This window comes from Nomascus leucogenys, chromosome 21 (assembly GCF_006542625.1).
Source record: "Nomascus leucogenys isolate Asia chromosome 21, Asia_NLE_v1, whole genome shotgun sequence".
Taxonomy (NCBI): domain Eukaryota; kingdom Metazoa; phylum Chordata; class Mammalia; order Primates; family Hylobatidae; genus Nomascus; species Nomascus leucogenys.
The window spans coordinates 56,421,828-56,437,808 of NC_044401.1; positions in this window are offsets into that span (position 1 = coordinate 56,421,828).

Below are 15,981 nucleotides of genomic sequence, written 5' to 3' on the forward strand. Positions count from 1 at the left end.
GTAGCAAATATCAAGTATGCAATACAGTATTATTAACTATAGTCACTATGCTATACATTAGATCTCCAGAACTCCTTTGTCTTACAACTGAAAATGTACACTTTGACCAACCGCTGTCTATTGTCTCCCACTCTCACTCCCATGCCCTGGTAATCACCATTCTACTGTCTGCTTCTATGAGTTTGACCTTCAATTTCACATATAAGAGGGTTCATACAGTATTTCTCTCTCTGTGCCTGGCTTATTTCACTTAGCATAATGTCTCCAGGTTCATCCGTATTGTTGCAGGTGGCAGCATTTCCTTATTTTTTTATGGCTGAATAATATTTATTGTATAAATACACACCACATTTTCTTTATCCATTTACCCATTGATGGACACTTAGATTGCTTCCATATCTTGGTTATTGTGAATAATATAGTAATAAACGTGGGAGTGCAGATACCAAGATGCTGATTACCCAGAAGTGGGATTGCTGGATCATATAGCAGTTCTATTTTTAATTTTTTGGGGAACCTCCATAATGTTTTTCATAAGAGTTGTACCAACTTACATTTCCACCAACAGTGTACAAGGGTTCTCTCTTCTCTACGTCCTTGCCAATACCTGTTATTGCTTGTCTTTTTGATAATAGCCATCCTAACAGGTGTGAGGTGGTATCTCATTGTGGTTTTAATTTGCATTTTCCTGATGATTAGTGATGTTGAGAACCTTTTCATACACCTGTTGGTTATATGTATGTCTTTTTTTGGAAAAATGTCTATTCATGCCCTTTCCCCATTTTTAAATTGTGTGTGTGTGTGTGTGTGTGTGTGTGTGTGTGTGTTTGCTATTGAGTTGTAGGAGTTCCTTATATATTTAGGATGTTAACCCCTTATTATATATATGGTTTGGAAATATTTTCTCCTATTATGTAGGTTGCCTTTTCATTTTGTTGATTTTCTTTGCTGTGTGGAAGCTTTTTTAATTTGACGTAGTCCCACTTGTTTAGTTTTGCTTTTGTTGCCTGTGCTTTTGATGTCATATCCAAAAAAATCATTGTCCTGGTCAATATCAAGGAGCTTTTCTCCTATGATTTCTTCTGGCAATATATAGTTTCAAGTCTTTCATTTAAATCTTTAATCCATTTTGAGTTAATTTTTGTGCACAGTTATAAGGGTCAAATTTCATACTTTTGCATGTGGATATCCAGTTTTCCCAGCACCATTTATTGGAAAGATTGTTTTTTCCACATTGTGTATTCTTGGTATCTTTATCAAAGATTAATTGAACATATATGTGTGAGCTCATTTCTGGGCTCTCTATTCTGTTCCATTGGTCTATGTATTTTTTAATGCAAGTACCATGTTTTTAATGCCTATTTTAATTACTAAAGCTTTGTGATATAATTTGAAGTCATGAAGTGCAAAGCCTCTAGCTTCGTCTTTACTCAAGATTATTTTGGCCATTTGGAGTCTTTTCTGACCTCATATGAATTTCAGAATTGTTTTTTCTGTTTCTGTTAAAATGCCTTTAGAATTTTGATAACGATTGCTTTGAATCTGTAGATCACTTTAGGTAATATAGGCATTTTAACAATATTAATTCGGATCTTTAATCCCCTTGGTTAAAGTATTTTATTATTTTCAATGCTATTGTAAATGTTATTGTTTTCTTAATTTCTTTTTCTGATGGCTTGTTTTTAGTGTATAGAAATGCAACTGATTTTTTGTATGTCGATTTTGTGTCTGGCAACTTGACTGAATTTATTTGTTAGTTCTAAAGGTTTTTTTTGGTGGTGCATTTGGGGTTTTCTATATATAAGATCGTGTCATATATAGAGGCGATTTCACCCCTTCCTTTCTTACTAGGATGCCTTTTATTATTTTGTCTTGCCTAGTTGCTCCGGCAAGATCTTTTTTCTTCATGTAGGCATATATATATATATACACAAACTAACTATATTTATTATTATATATGTATCTGTGTATTTATATATATACACACAAAGTATATATATCTCATTATATATGTATATCTCATATATGTGTAAGCATATATTATAAACTATACATGTATATTTCATGTATATATAAGTATATATGTATACAAACTATATGTATATATAGTTTGCTTGTTTTTTGCGATTAACTTTCCTCTGAGAGTTGCTTTTCTTGCACTTCATAAGTTTTGGTATATTGTGTTTCTATTTTCATTTGTTCATTTGTCTCAAGATTTTTAAATATCTTTTTTGATTTATTATTTGACTCTTTGGTTGTTTAGAAGTATGGTATTAGTTTCCATATATTTGCGAATTTTCCAATTTTCCTCCTGTTATTATTTCTAGTTTTGTAGCATTATGGTCATAAAAGATGCTTGATGTAATTTCAACCTTCTTAAATTTGTTAAGACTTGTTTTGTGGACTAGTACATGGAGAATGTTTTTTGTGTGCTTGAGAAAAGTGTGTATTCTGCTGCTGTTGGATGGAATGCTCTGATGGTCCCAATATGTCTATTAGGTCTGTTTGATCTATAGTTTTATTCAACTATGCTATTTCCTTATTAATTGTCTCTCTGCATGATATATCCATGAATAAAACCAGGATATTGAAATTCTCTCCTATTATTATATTGCTATTTTTCTCTTCACAGTTCTGTTAATATTTTCTCTATATATTTAGGTGCTCCAAGATTGAGTGCATATATATTTACAATTGCTATATTCTCTTGATGAACTGATCCCTTTGAATTATATAGTTACTTTGTTTGTCTCTTGTGACAGATTTTGACTGAAAATCGATTTTTTTTAATGTAAGTATAGCCAGCCCTGCTCTCTTTTGATTACCATTTTGGAATATCTTCTTCTGTCTCTTCACTTTTGACTTGTGTTTGCCCTTAAATCTAAAGTCAGCCTTTTGTAGGCAGTATATTGTCAGATCTTGTGTTTTTAAAATCCATTCAGCCACTCTATTTTTTGATTAGATAATTTAATACATTTACATAATAATTACATTTAAAGTAATTATTGATAGGTAAACACTTACTATTGCCATTTAGTTAATTGTTTTCTGTCTTGGGGATTTTTTGTTTCTTTTCCTCTCTTGTTGTCTTCCTTTGTGATTTGTTGAGTTTTTGTAGTGATATGCTTTGATTACTTTCTCTTTATCTTTTAGGTGTCTATTAGAGGCTTTTTCTCTGTGGTTACCAAGAGGCTTACATAAAACATTTTATAGCTAGTCACAACTTAACTACAATTGCAGACAGAAACTCTCCACTTTTACTCCTGTCCCCACATTTCATGCTATTGGTTACATTTTACATCTTTTCATATTGTATATCCATTAACAGATTATTATAGCTATAGCTGTTTTAATATTTATTTAATTAATATTAATTTAATATTTTGATTTATATACCAACATTACAGTATTAGAGTACAGTCATGCGATGCTTAATGACAGGGATATGTTCTGAGAGATTCATTGTTAGGCAATTTTGTTGTGCAAATGTCAGAGAGTGTACTTACACAAACTGAGATGGTATAGCTTCCTGTGCGTCTAGGCTATATGGTATAACCTACTGCTGCTAGGCTACAAACCTGTACAGCATGTTACTGTACTGAATAGTATAGGTAATTGTAACACAATGATAAATATTTGTGCATCTAGACATATCTAAAAAAAAGACACAGTAAAAATATGGTATAAAAGCTCCATTATAATCTTATGGGAGCACCATTGTATATGTGGTTTGCTGTTAATCAAAACATTGTTATGTGGTACATGACTTCTGAATATGTCTATCTACTTACTTTTACCAATGAGTTTTGTACTCTCATGTTTTCATATTGTTACTTAGCATCCTTTCATTTCAACTTGAAGAATTCCCTTTAACATTTTTTGTCAGGTAATGATGAACTCTGAGTTTTTGTTTGTCTGGGAATGTTTTTATCTCTCCTCTATTTATAAAGGATAACTTTCCCTGGTTTAGTATTCTTGGCTGGCATTTTCTGCCCAGCCTTTTTGAATACATTATCCTACTCCCTGTTTATTTGCAAGGTTTCTGCTGAGAAATCCACTGATAGACTTATTGAGGTTCCCATGTATGTAATGAGTTGCTTTTCTCTTGCTTTCAAAATTCTCTTTGTGTTTCACTTTTGACAATTTGATTTTAATGTGTCTCTGGGTAATCTTCTTTGGGTTGATCTTGCCTGGGAAATTTTGAGCTTCATAAATCCGAATGATCATATTCATCCCCAAATTTGAAAAAATTTCAGCTATTATTTCTTTAAATAAGCTTTCTGTCTTTGTCTCTCTTCTCCTTCTGAGACTTCCATGATGCATAAATTCATTTATCTGATGGTGTCCCATGGGTCCTATATGCTTCCTTCACTCTTTTTAAATCTTTTTGTTGTTGTTATTGGTGTTCCTCAGCTGCCTAATTTCAAATGATCTATATTTGAGTTTGTTGATTCTTTCTTCTGCATGATTGAGTCTGCTGTTGGAGATATCTATTGAATTTTTTAGTTCTGCCATTGTATTCATCAGCTCAAGATTTCTGTTTGGCTCTTTTTTATGTTTTCTATTTCTGTATTAAACTTCTAATGTTCTTCATACATTGTTTTATTTATTTTGTTTAGTTGTCTATTTGTTCTCTTGCATCTCCCTAAGCTTTAAGATGATTGTGTTGAATAATCTAGCAGGTAATTCACAGATCTCCATTTCTTTGGGTTTGATTCCTGGAGCTTTATTAGTTTCCTTTAATGATGTCATGTTTGTCTGATTCTTCATGAAATGTGTAACCTTATGTTGGTGTCTGCACATTTCTCTTCCAGTCTTTAATGTCTGAAGCAAATATCTCTTCCAGTCTTTAATGTCTAGTTTCAGCCAGCAATGACCTTCCTTTGTCAGGTCCCTGGGCTGAAAGTACTGCCTCTGCGATCACAGTTGACAGGGTTGGAGCCAAGTCACATGCCTGCTGCTGGGTCTACAGTGGGGTCTGTAGTTAGTGGGTCTGTTACCAGGGTCTTAGATGGGTGTTGATTTTGCCTGGTCCATGGATGGATGGGACTGCTTCTAGGACCTTGGTTCATAGGGGTGGTTTCAGGGACAAGATTCTGTTTTGGGGTCTGCAGTTGAGTTCACAGATGTGGGCCTTTTACCAGGTGCTCAGACAGGTGTGGCCCTTACTAGGTCACTGAGTGGGTCAATAGACAGGCAGGACTGGCCATGGACTGCAGCTAAAAGGGGCTGGAACTGAGTCACAGGGTTCCTTCAGTGTCTACAGCTATACTGAGGTCGGTGGGCCTGTTATTTACAGCATAGGGGGGTGTGGCTCCTCCAAGGTCTCTTGGTGGATGGTGCTAGTGACAGGACCAAGATTAAGTAGGGCTGTAACTTAGTCCACAGGGGAATGGGGCTGCTTCTAGATCTGTGGCTGGAATCATAGTTGGTGAGCCTGCCACCTGGGTGTGCACCTGCCTTTTCAAAATGGCTCTTCTTCATCCTGGGCTCCACTGGGATTTCAAAAACTTCCTACTTGGATCCCAAAGCTCCCACAAAAGCACTTTTGTCCTTGAATGGCTCCAAATTATTAATTTGTTGCTGTCTGAGGATACAAGTGAGTGAATTCCTAATCCTCCATCTTGCTTCAACACAAAAATCATTTTAATGTTCTTTTGTCATTGTCTTGAAATCCTCAATAATATTTAAATAAGGGGCTCCGTATTTGCACTTTGCACTGAGCCCTGCAAATTATGTAGCCAGCCCTACCCTCGGGGCTGGAACTAGGGATCTTAGTCCTTGCTGTAGTTCCAGGCTGTCTCTCAAATAACTCCTCTGGACAGGCAGCCCAGGCCCAGCAACCAGGAGCTCATTGTCCAGGGCCATCAAGCTGAGGACAGGGTGGGATTTCAGCCACTGGGGCCAGGCCCTCAAAGGAATGAGGGGAAACCAGGGCCAGCTATAATCCCTTTCTAGACCTCATTTTTATTCTCTGAGAAACAAAGGGATAATAAAATATGATTTCTGGAGTCCTTTTTGGCTCCAACATTTAACATCTTTATGATTCTCCTGCTGTCTTTGTTCTCGTTTTCAATAGCCCTCTCCTGTGCTGTGTTAGCGTTTAAGACTGCTGGGATGTGTAGATATCAGCTTGGAATGACTTAGGAAGGGAACTTCCTTGTCTTCCCTGTCATGGTGCCTGATTTTCCACTATTAGAGGGAAAAGCACCATGAGGTCCCTGGTCAAAATATAAATACATCTGGGAGAAGTGATATTTGTGACTATTTTCAGCTAAAATTTTAATGGCATGATCTTCCCTGGGAGAAGTGGGGAAAGGCTTGTTAAGAGAAGACAGGCCCCCAGTGATAGTCTGGCCAAGGGCTATGCAGCCCAGGCCCCCTGGAGTGGGCCAAAAGCATCATGTACTGCCAGAGACTGTTTTTGGTGAGATATAAGACATCTGACCCTCTCTTTCTGGAAGCTGCATTGTGTTTCCACTGGCCCTGCGTTTGCAGAAGTTTCTGTTCTCATTTCTAGGCTATTTGCTCAGTACTTTCTGTCTTGCTTAGGACCAACACCCTTGGCTCCTAATCTGGGACATTGGGTAATACTGTTGGGGTGTGATGGATGCGTGGGCTTAGGGGCACATGGGGAAAGCTGTCACTACCATGGATTTCTAGTGCTCTTGTCATCGGCACCCTGGTTCACTCAAATTGGGGTGGCTATGAGTGGACCTCAAGCTTTTTTGCTTGGGGTATCGAGAACAGACTCCAGCTTGGTCTACTGGGCCTGGTCATTTGATTCTAACCTATGGCCCTCGTACCCTTAGGCATTCTTATAGGCAGCTACATAATAGCTAGTATTTGTATAGGTACCCACTATGTGCCAGGCATCATGCATTGAATCAACTCGAACAACTGAGTGACATGGTATAATCGTGTATTTTCCAAAATGGCACAACAATACTTTTGGTCTCAGACGCCTCTTTTTTTCTCCAAGAGGCAGGATCTATTTCTCCTTTTCCTGAAACTGGTGGGTCTTTGTAACTGCTTTATTGAATAGAATATGGCAGAAGTAATGCAATACGACTTCTGAGGTTGTTACAGAAGGTGATATGGCTTTTTCTTGCCTCTTTCTTTCTCTCTGTTTCTGTTTCTCTCTGTGTCTCCCTGTCTCTGGCTTTCTGTCTTGGACTCTATCTCTTTCTCTCTCTGCCTCTCTCTCTCTCAATGCTTGCTTTTGAAAACCAGCCACTGTTTCCTGAGGGAGCCTAGGAACCCATGCATAGGCATCTGACCCACAGCCCCAGCTAAGCTTCCAGCGACAGCCAGAATTGGCAGCTGACCCATTGCCCCAGCTAAGCTCCCAGTGACAGCCAGAGTTGACTGTGATCTATGTGGGATATCAGGCCTCACAATCTATAAGATGATTCGAGCCCTTGCCTTTCCATTGTTCCAGCTAATGTCTACTGGAGCACAGATGAGCTGTCCCTGCCAAGCCCTGCCCCAACTCACAGTTTAATGAGCAAAATAAGTTTGAAAACACTACACTTTGGGGCAACTTGCTATGTAGCCACAGTAATTGAAAACATGGGTATTACACAGATGGGAAACTCATTTCCATTTGTGAATCAGGTTAACTGAGGCACAGTGAGATTGGCGCTGTCACTCAAGGTAATACTGTTAGTATGTGGTGGCATCCAGATTTAAATCCAAGTCTGCACGACTCCCCCATACAACGTTGATTCCAGGGCCTGTACATTTACCTGTGGTGAGCCTGCAAGAGCCAATGCATCAACTCCTCCTCTGCTATCCTTGAACTTTAAGGGGTTCCACAAGGCAGGAATAAGGAGTCCCTAAGAAAAGCCAAGGCTTCAGGAATCTACCACTTTGAAGGAAGTACAGAGAACGTCCACTCTCTAGCACCTTATTCCAGAGTTCCAGAAAGCACAGTTCTCAGAAAAAAAGCAACAGGCTAGGAGGAAAGGCTAGGAGGGAGTCAGAGATCTGGCTGATCCCAGTTAGCCATGCAATCTTAGCAAATCATGAGCCTCAGTTTCTCCATATGTAAAGTGGGCAAGGTATGAAATTTGATAGTTAGGGGGACAAGCTGGGGTGGGGATATCATTCCCAGTAGGGGGAATGGGCTGAGTGTGGGTGTGGAGACTGTGTGCACAGAAGTGTTGGGGGACCTGCTTGGGGAGCCAAGCCTGGTACAGGAAGGAGATCAGCGTGGGTGGAAAGGAGGCAGATAGGGTGGGCAGGGGCACAGAAGCAACGGTGCAGTGGAATTGAGAAGAGTCTACTGAGGACTGGGAGTATGGGTTTGTCCGGTATTGGAGAGGCAGCTCAGTCATTGGGAGCTGAGTCAGCACCCTGAGGCTGCATTCATCCCAGAATCGTCAAGTGTGAGATGAATCTTATGTCTGTGTTCCTCGTGGTCCTAGTGTTTTAGCATGCTGGGGTCCCTGTCCTTCAGGTGGGGTGGCAAAGTGTGCCTCACTCCCTTGGGAATCCTGGGCCAGCTCTTGGATGTCAGGCACACAGGGAAGGTCTCCTCCACTTGTGACCATCCCAAGCACACCTGTTCTGGAGCCCTTGGCTGTTCTGTCCTTCTTTGCTGCATCTTTCCTGCAAGGAAATGTTGCTGGAGCTGGGCACCTTTAAGAAACTTTATGAAATGTCACAAACACCTTAAATGTGGAGAGAAAGTGCTGTGTACGAGGCAACCACAGGAAGAACTGGGGGTATGAAAGCAACAGTTCTCTTGGTGGCCTTCAGACGTGGCTGCTCTGCTCACACCAGCACCCCAAAGAGCCGGTCCATCCTTCACAGGTGGGAAGCCTCCTCCTGGCTGGCTGCACATCTCGATTATCAAAGCGGTTATTTGTAAACACTCCAGCCAGCTGGCTGAAAACTCTGACAACACTTGAAGGGAATGCTCCCACTTCCCTAGCACCCTGGGGTGGCGTTGGGAGACACATGCTCCACAGCTAAGAAAGAGCAAGAGGTGGAGGCTGGAGATACCCAGGTTGGTCTGTGGAGGCTTTCTGGAAACATAATCCTACTATCTAGAGATAATTGCTGTTAATTTGTTTGTAACATCCTTTTGAGACCATTCTCTGTGGATGGATTTATAAATGGCATCATTCTATATACCCTGCTCTGTAGCTGCTTCCTCCTTCTTCTCTGTCTCTCTCTCACACACACAGACACACATACTTTCCTAGGTCAATTAGCAGAGATCTATCCTCTCATTTTTAATCTCTACCCAGTTTTTCACGGGATGCACATAATAAACACTCCTGTTCTGCTTGTTCTACAATGCTTAACAGCCATCTGTATACATGCCTCTTTGCATTTTTGCCCAATCGTTTCCTCAAGTTACATCATTAGAAGTGTTAATTACTGTGTCAAAAGGCATGCACATTTTAAAGGCATTTTATATATATTGTTAAATTTCTTCCTCTGAAGGAGGCTACTCCAAAATACATTCTTACCAGAAGTGTTCGAGAGCTCCAGATTCCTCCAGGGTATTCTCTTTTTCCATTTTCTCCAGTCTGTTAGGTGAAAAATGACATTTCAGTTGTTTAAAACTCACTCTTGGCAGAGTGCTTCTGCCTTTCCTGTACAGTGCATACTCATTCTTTCTCCTCGTATTTATTGAGTACCTACGACGTGCTGTACTGTGGTCAGCACTGGGGATGCTTCATCAGATGGTCCTTTCTGCTCTTGCTGCTTTGCAGTGTGTTTTTTGCCTTCCAGACTTAGAGCATTATAGAAAGTTAGAGCTGTAAATGATCTTAGAGATTGTCTAATAACCTCATTTTAAGGACGAGAAACTGAGGCCCAGGGAGATGTGGGGATTTGCCCATGGTCACACAGGGCAGCACATTCATGGTGGAATTCTAACTCTGAAGGCAGGGATTTTGGGCTTTCTACTTGTTTTGATTTTCTCACCCAGCATGGGAGCACTTGTTGGTCAAATTCAACTCTGAGCTAATAGCACAGCCTCCCTATGCTACAATTCAGGGGACATTCCAATGGGCACAGAGTAGGTGCCTTACAACTTATTTATTGAAAGAATGTTGGTGCATAACAGAACAGAAGAAATAGTACATTCTGTTAAATTGTGCTGAATATTCCAGGAAGAAAGGCAGGCTTCTGTGGGGTGCCCTTCTGGGAAGAAATGCCTTTTTTTTTTTTAATGAAAAAGAAAAATGAGTGGGCTGTTGGAATTGGTGGAGGAGGAGAGATGGGCTGCCTAAGGCTTGAGACAATGTGTTTGGAGCCGTCAGGTCACTGGAATTTCCCTTAGGTGCCTTTCTCCTACCAGAGATGGCCTGATAGAAACGGGGCAGGAGCTAACGGGAGAAGAGAGCTTTGTTTTCTCTGAGTGTTCCTATCTGAACCTGGCCTGAACTCTTGAATAATTCCCAGGGACTGTCTCACGCCATTGTTATTATTGTCTCTGCTCAGCTAGCTCCCTCTTTCCTTCTACTTCATCAAAAAGTCTTTCTAGCTTGTATCTTGAGAACATTTTCAGTGCTGCCCCGGCCTTTTACGACGTAGGAGGTGGCTGAGTCAATGGAAAGACCAGAGTTTGGTTCTGGCTTCACTTCTGATCACAGTGGGACCTTGGGCAAATCTCCTGTCTTTGCTATGTCGACCCTGGTACCACCCTATTCACACTTGCACCCCTCTCCCTGGGTGCCCACAACAGCTTTTTTTTTTTTTTTTTTTCAGATGGAGTCTTGCTCTGTTGCCCAGGCTGGAGGGGAGTGGCACAGTCTCGGCTCACTGCAACCTCTACTTCCTGGGTTCGAGAGATTCTCCTGCCTCAGCCTCCCAAGTAGCTGGGACTACAGGCACGCACCACCACGCCCAGCTAATTTTTGTATTTTTAGTAGATATGGGGTTTCACCATGTTGGCCAGGATGGTTTCGATCTCCTGACCTCATGATCCGCACACCTTAGCCTCCCAAAGTGCTAGGATTACAGGCATGAGCCAACACGCCGGCCCAACAGCCTTTTAATGCATCTCTTTGCAACTGCTTGCCTCCCTCCAATCTGTGCCCCTGCTAGTGCGAATGCATTATCACTCCTTCACTTAAAACCCCTCAAGCCTCCCAGCCCTCTTAGAAGAGATGGCAAAGTCCCTCACACTTCCACCAGATCTGTGTGGCCTGTCCCTGCTCCTCTTGTGCTTTGCTCCAGTCACGCTGACCTCCTTTACCAGCTGTGTGGCCTTGGGCAAATGCCTTCCCCTCTCTGAACCTCAGTTTCCTCATCTGTAAAACAGGCATTGTAATAATCCCAATCATTCTGTTTGTTATGAAGCTAACAACCACTTTTAAATGACTCTCAACTCTTTCAGGCTCTACTTCTCCAAAAGAAGTTACATATTCCAAGGATCCTGCGTCTCAACAAACCCTTTCTTCTGCAAAAGAACAGCTTGCTTTTATTCCAAGCTCTGAGATTCCTAAAGGAAGCTGTTTCTGTCCAGTTATGCCGTGTTATGCCTTAACCTGGGCCAACAGTGTCTACACACGGAGAATGCAATGGTTTAGGCCAGTTAATTAACAGGGATTGTATTGCCACATCCATTGTTAATTGACAACATGTCTATGGAATTAGAAGCCTCGTGTTTATCTCTGTCATCGCTTTCTCTCGGGGAGAATGGCACACAGGGATCAACAACATCCCTTCTCACAAAGAGCCCTCCTTCAACTTGATTTTCATAAAAATACTATTCTAGGAAGCAGGGGTCTGACTCTGGTGACTCACTTGCTAAGGGATGTTCTTGGGTAATCCATCAGCCATTTTCTCAACACATTTTCATTTATAGGCATGCATGATAGGAAAATGATGGGCAAATATATAAAGGACTGTGATATATGGAACTAATTCTAGGCACTTATAACTGGATTGGGAAGACTGAGCACATTCATACTATAAGTATAGTTTCTGGTCATGCTAGAGAGGTTCAGAAAATAATGAGTTCTCAGTGGGCTGAGGTGGTCAGGAAAGGCCTCCCTGAAAGGTAAAGAGTTAGTATCCCCATCTCACCAGTTAGGGTTCAAAGGAGTTACTTTCCTTGCCTGGCACAGTGACATTCCCCCCACCTGCCAAGATGCAGTTTGTCTGATTAAATTGAAAATATTATGAACTCCATCCAGAAAGACTAATAAGATGGAGGTTGATTGGATCAGACAATATTTTCATGGAGTGGTCCTGGGATCAGGATTGTCAGCATGGGAATAAAGATTTGATTGTATAGTTCTCTGCTGTTTGCAAAGCACTCTTCATGTGCATTAAGTTTGGTTTATACACACAGCCTCATGTGATCAGCACCTGGGGAAACTGAGTCTCAGAGAAGTTCAGTACCTTAGCCACACTGACAAAATGTGCTAAAATCCAGATGCTAGCAAGCACTTACTGCTGCAGATTCAGAGCTCTCTCCAATAGGAAAGCAAATTTTTCTCTCTTTCTCCACCCTCCATGGAACACAGGAACGAAAACAAAGGCTGGGAAGTCCAAAATCACACAGGCTAGAATGAATCCATGCAAGTTCTACCTATAAGCTGTGGCCTCCTGACACAGCATCCTGGCACGGCCTCAGGAACTTCCCAGGTCAGCCCATGTGCCCTGATGTTCCTGCATCTGCACAAAGCTATAAATGAAGAAGGTCAAGTATGCCAGCAGCAGGCTGATTGCTACAATGTGTTCTCAGCCTTTATGCCTGAGAGCATGTCACTGACCCCCCTCCTGGAGCTAGAGGCCCAAGCAGAGGCTGAGAAGTTATTTGGGGGCAGGCTGGGGAGGGGGGTGATGTTAGGGAGGGAGTAGGTTGGATGTGTTTATAGCTCATTTCCACTCTGACTATAGAGCAAAGGCCACTTGGGCTTGGATCCATGTTGAAATAAATGTGCCAGGGCTGGAAAATTCCCAAGATGCTAAAACTCAGACCCAGTTCCCAAAGGTAGAAGTGGGTACAGGACAGGTCATTTTCTGGGCAGGATACCTTCCCCAGAGGGCCTGGTTCTGCCCATGGACATGTTTATTTCTCCCCTCCTTTCCCCCTTCCTTTTATCCTTCTGTATTTACAAATACCTGAAAGTTGCCTATTCTATAGTGATCTAGGCCTTTCGAAGTACAGGTATAGACAATATTGGCCCCACCTTTAAGATGCCTGGATACAAGAAAAAAAAACCCATTAAAAAGTGAGCAAAGGACGTGAACAGACACTTCTCAAAAGAAGACATTTATGTGGCCAATAAACATATGAAAGAAAGGTCAACATCACTGATCATTAGAGAAATGCAAATAAAAACCACAATAAGACACTATCTCATGCCAGTCAGAATGGTGATTATTAAGAAGTCAAGAAACAACAGATGCTGTAAAGGATCTGGAGAAATAGGAACGTTTTTACACTATTGGTGGTAATGCAAATTAGTTCAACCATTGTGGAAGATGGAGTGGCAATTCCTCAAAGACCTAGAACCAGAAAGATCATTTTACCCAGCAATCTCTTTACTGGGTATATACCCAAAGGAATATAAATCATTATATTGTAAAGATACCTGCACATGTGTATTCACTGCAGCACTATTCACAATAGCAAAGACATGAAATCAACCCAAATGCCCATCAATGATAGACTGGATAAAGAAAATGTGGTGTATATATATGCCATGGAATACTATGCAGCCATAAAAAGGAGCAAGATCATGTCCTTTGCAGGGACACGGATGGAGCTGGAAGCCATTATCCTCAGAAAACTAACACAGGAACAGAAAACCAAACACTGCATGTTCTGACATAAGTGGGAGCTGAATGATGAGAACACAGACACAGGGAGGGGAATATCACACACTGGGGCCTGTCACGGGGGCGGAGGGAGGGAGAGCATCAGGAAAAATGGCTAATGTGTGCTGGGCTTAACACCTAGGTGATGGGTTGATAGGTGCAGCAAACCACCATGGCACACATTTACCTCTGTAACAAACCTGCACATCCTGCACATGAACTCCAGAACTTAAAATAAAAGAAAAAAAAAAAAAGATGCCCGGATACTGAGACAGATGAGGACATTTGTAAATCAGGGATTGCTGAATCTCTGTCTGTGATGGTTCATTTTATGTGTCAACTTGGCTGGGCCATGGTGCCCAGATATTTGGTCAAGTATTATTCTGGATGTTTCTGTGAGGGTATTTTTGGATGAGATTAACATCTGGAGTAAAGTAGATCACCCACCATAAAGTTGGTGGGCTTATGCAATCAGTTGAAGGTCTATATGGAACAAAAGACTGACCTCCCTGAGCAAGAAGGAATTCCGCAGCAGAGGACCTCTGGACTTGACCTGCAAAATCAGCTCTTCCCTGAGTCTCCAGCCTGTCAGCTCACTCTGAAGATTTTGGACTTGCCAGCCTCCATAACACATGAACCGATTCCTTAAATGAATCTCTTTCTCTACATATATACAACCCAATGGTTTTTTTTCTTTGGAAGACTGTAAGACACCCTCTAATGTCACGTCTTTGGTCCATGCCTACAGCATCTCTTGCCTGGATCTCCAACGCTCTCATAATGCCAGTATCTCCTTTCCCATCTTCCCTGTTCCTACCAGCATTCTCTCACCAAGCACAGATCTGAGTACATTGTTTTGCTTGCAGTCCTTCCAGGCGCCCCACCTTCCCCACCAATGCCTTCTAACCTCAGTCATCTTTGCACTAGCACCTTCATGATTTTTGTTATATCAGACTTTCTCTTTGCTGATGTCAAAAAGAAAGAAACAGAACTGAGAACTGAATTTCCTCCCTATGTTATTCAGTATCACTCAAATTAAATTCACATTTAACACTATCAGAAAGTATTCCATCCCACATTTTGGGGAATGTTGGGTTACAGAATAAAACCCATTCTCCTTTACATGGCCTTGAAGTTCCTTTAGCATCAATAAGTACAGTTATCTCTTGGTATCCATGGGGGATTGGTTCTGGGAGCCTTCAAGATACACAAATCCCTGATATAAAATGAAGCAGTATTTGCATATAACCTGTGCATATCCTCTCACATACTTTAAGTCATCTCAAGATTACTTGTAACACCTAATGCAATGTCACTCATCACTGCATTTGTGTGCATTCAGTATTGCAGGTGGTACATGACAAATTCAATTTTTGCTTTTTGGAACTTTGAGGATTTTTTTCCTGAATATTTTCAATCCACGATTGTTTGAATCCACTGAACTCACAGATACAGGGATATAGAGGGCCAACTGTACATATTAAGTGTTGGCAATGTGCTAGGCACCAAGCAATTCATCTTTAGTCCTTCCTCCAAATCGCCCAAGTGATCCCCCTGCACCACTCTCTGAGAAGTACGCCTTTTTTCTTTGTTTCCTGGAGAACTCATTCTGGAGCTCTGAAATCCAGCTACCTCCTTGTAAAATGGTCTCCCAAGTATTACCTCAGCCCCCAGCAGTCCTCACTTCTGTAACATCATTTATTGTTGTCACACTGCAAATATTAGGTTGATGCAAAAGTAATTGCAGTTTTTGCCATTATTTTTAATAGCAAAAACCACAATTACTTTTGCACCAAACTAATATGTGTTTTTCTCCCTGGCTGAAGCTCAAAGGTGAAGGAGCATATCTTATTCATTGTTAGGAGTTTTCGAGGGGACCTTTCTATTTCCTGCCTGGTTTCTGCACACAATGAGAAATAAAACAAAAGACAGGAAATGGGGATCACACTATTACGTTTTGTTGTTGTTGTTGTTGTTGTTTTTTAGATTAAGACTAAATTAGAGAATTTACCTTTTGCGTGAAACTAAATAGCCCTGTTAGGTGAATCCAGAATTAGGCTGTCTCACGGGCTATGCAAGGACTACACAGGTAGGCAGGCTTCCCTACAAAGGGTAGAAGAGCCTGTCCTTGGCGAAGTGGCTCAGGAAACTTGCTCCCTAGAAAGCAGCTGTCTTCCAGGAGAAAAA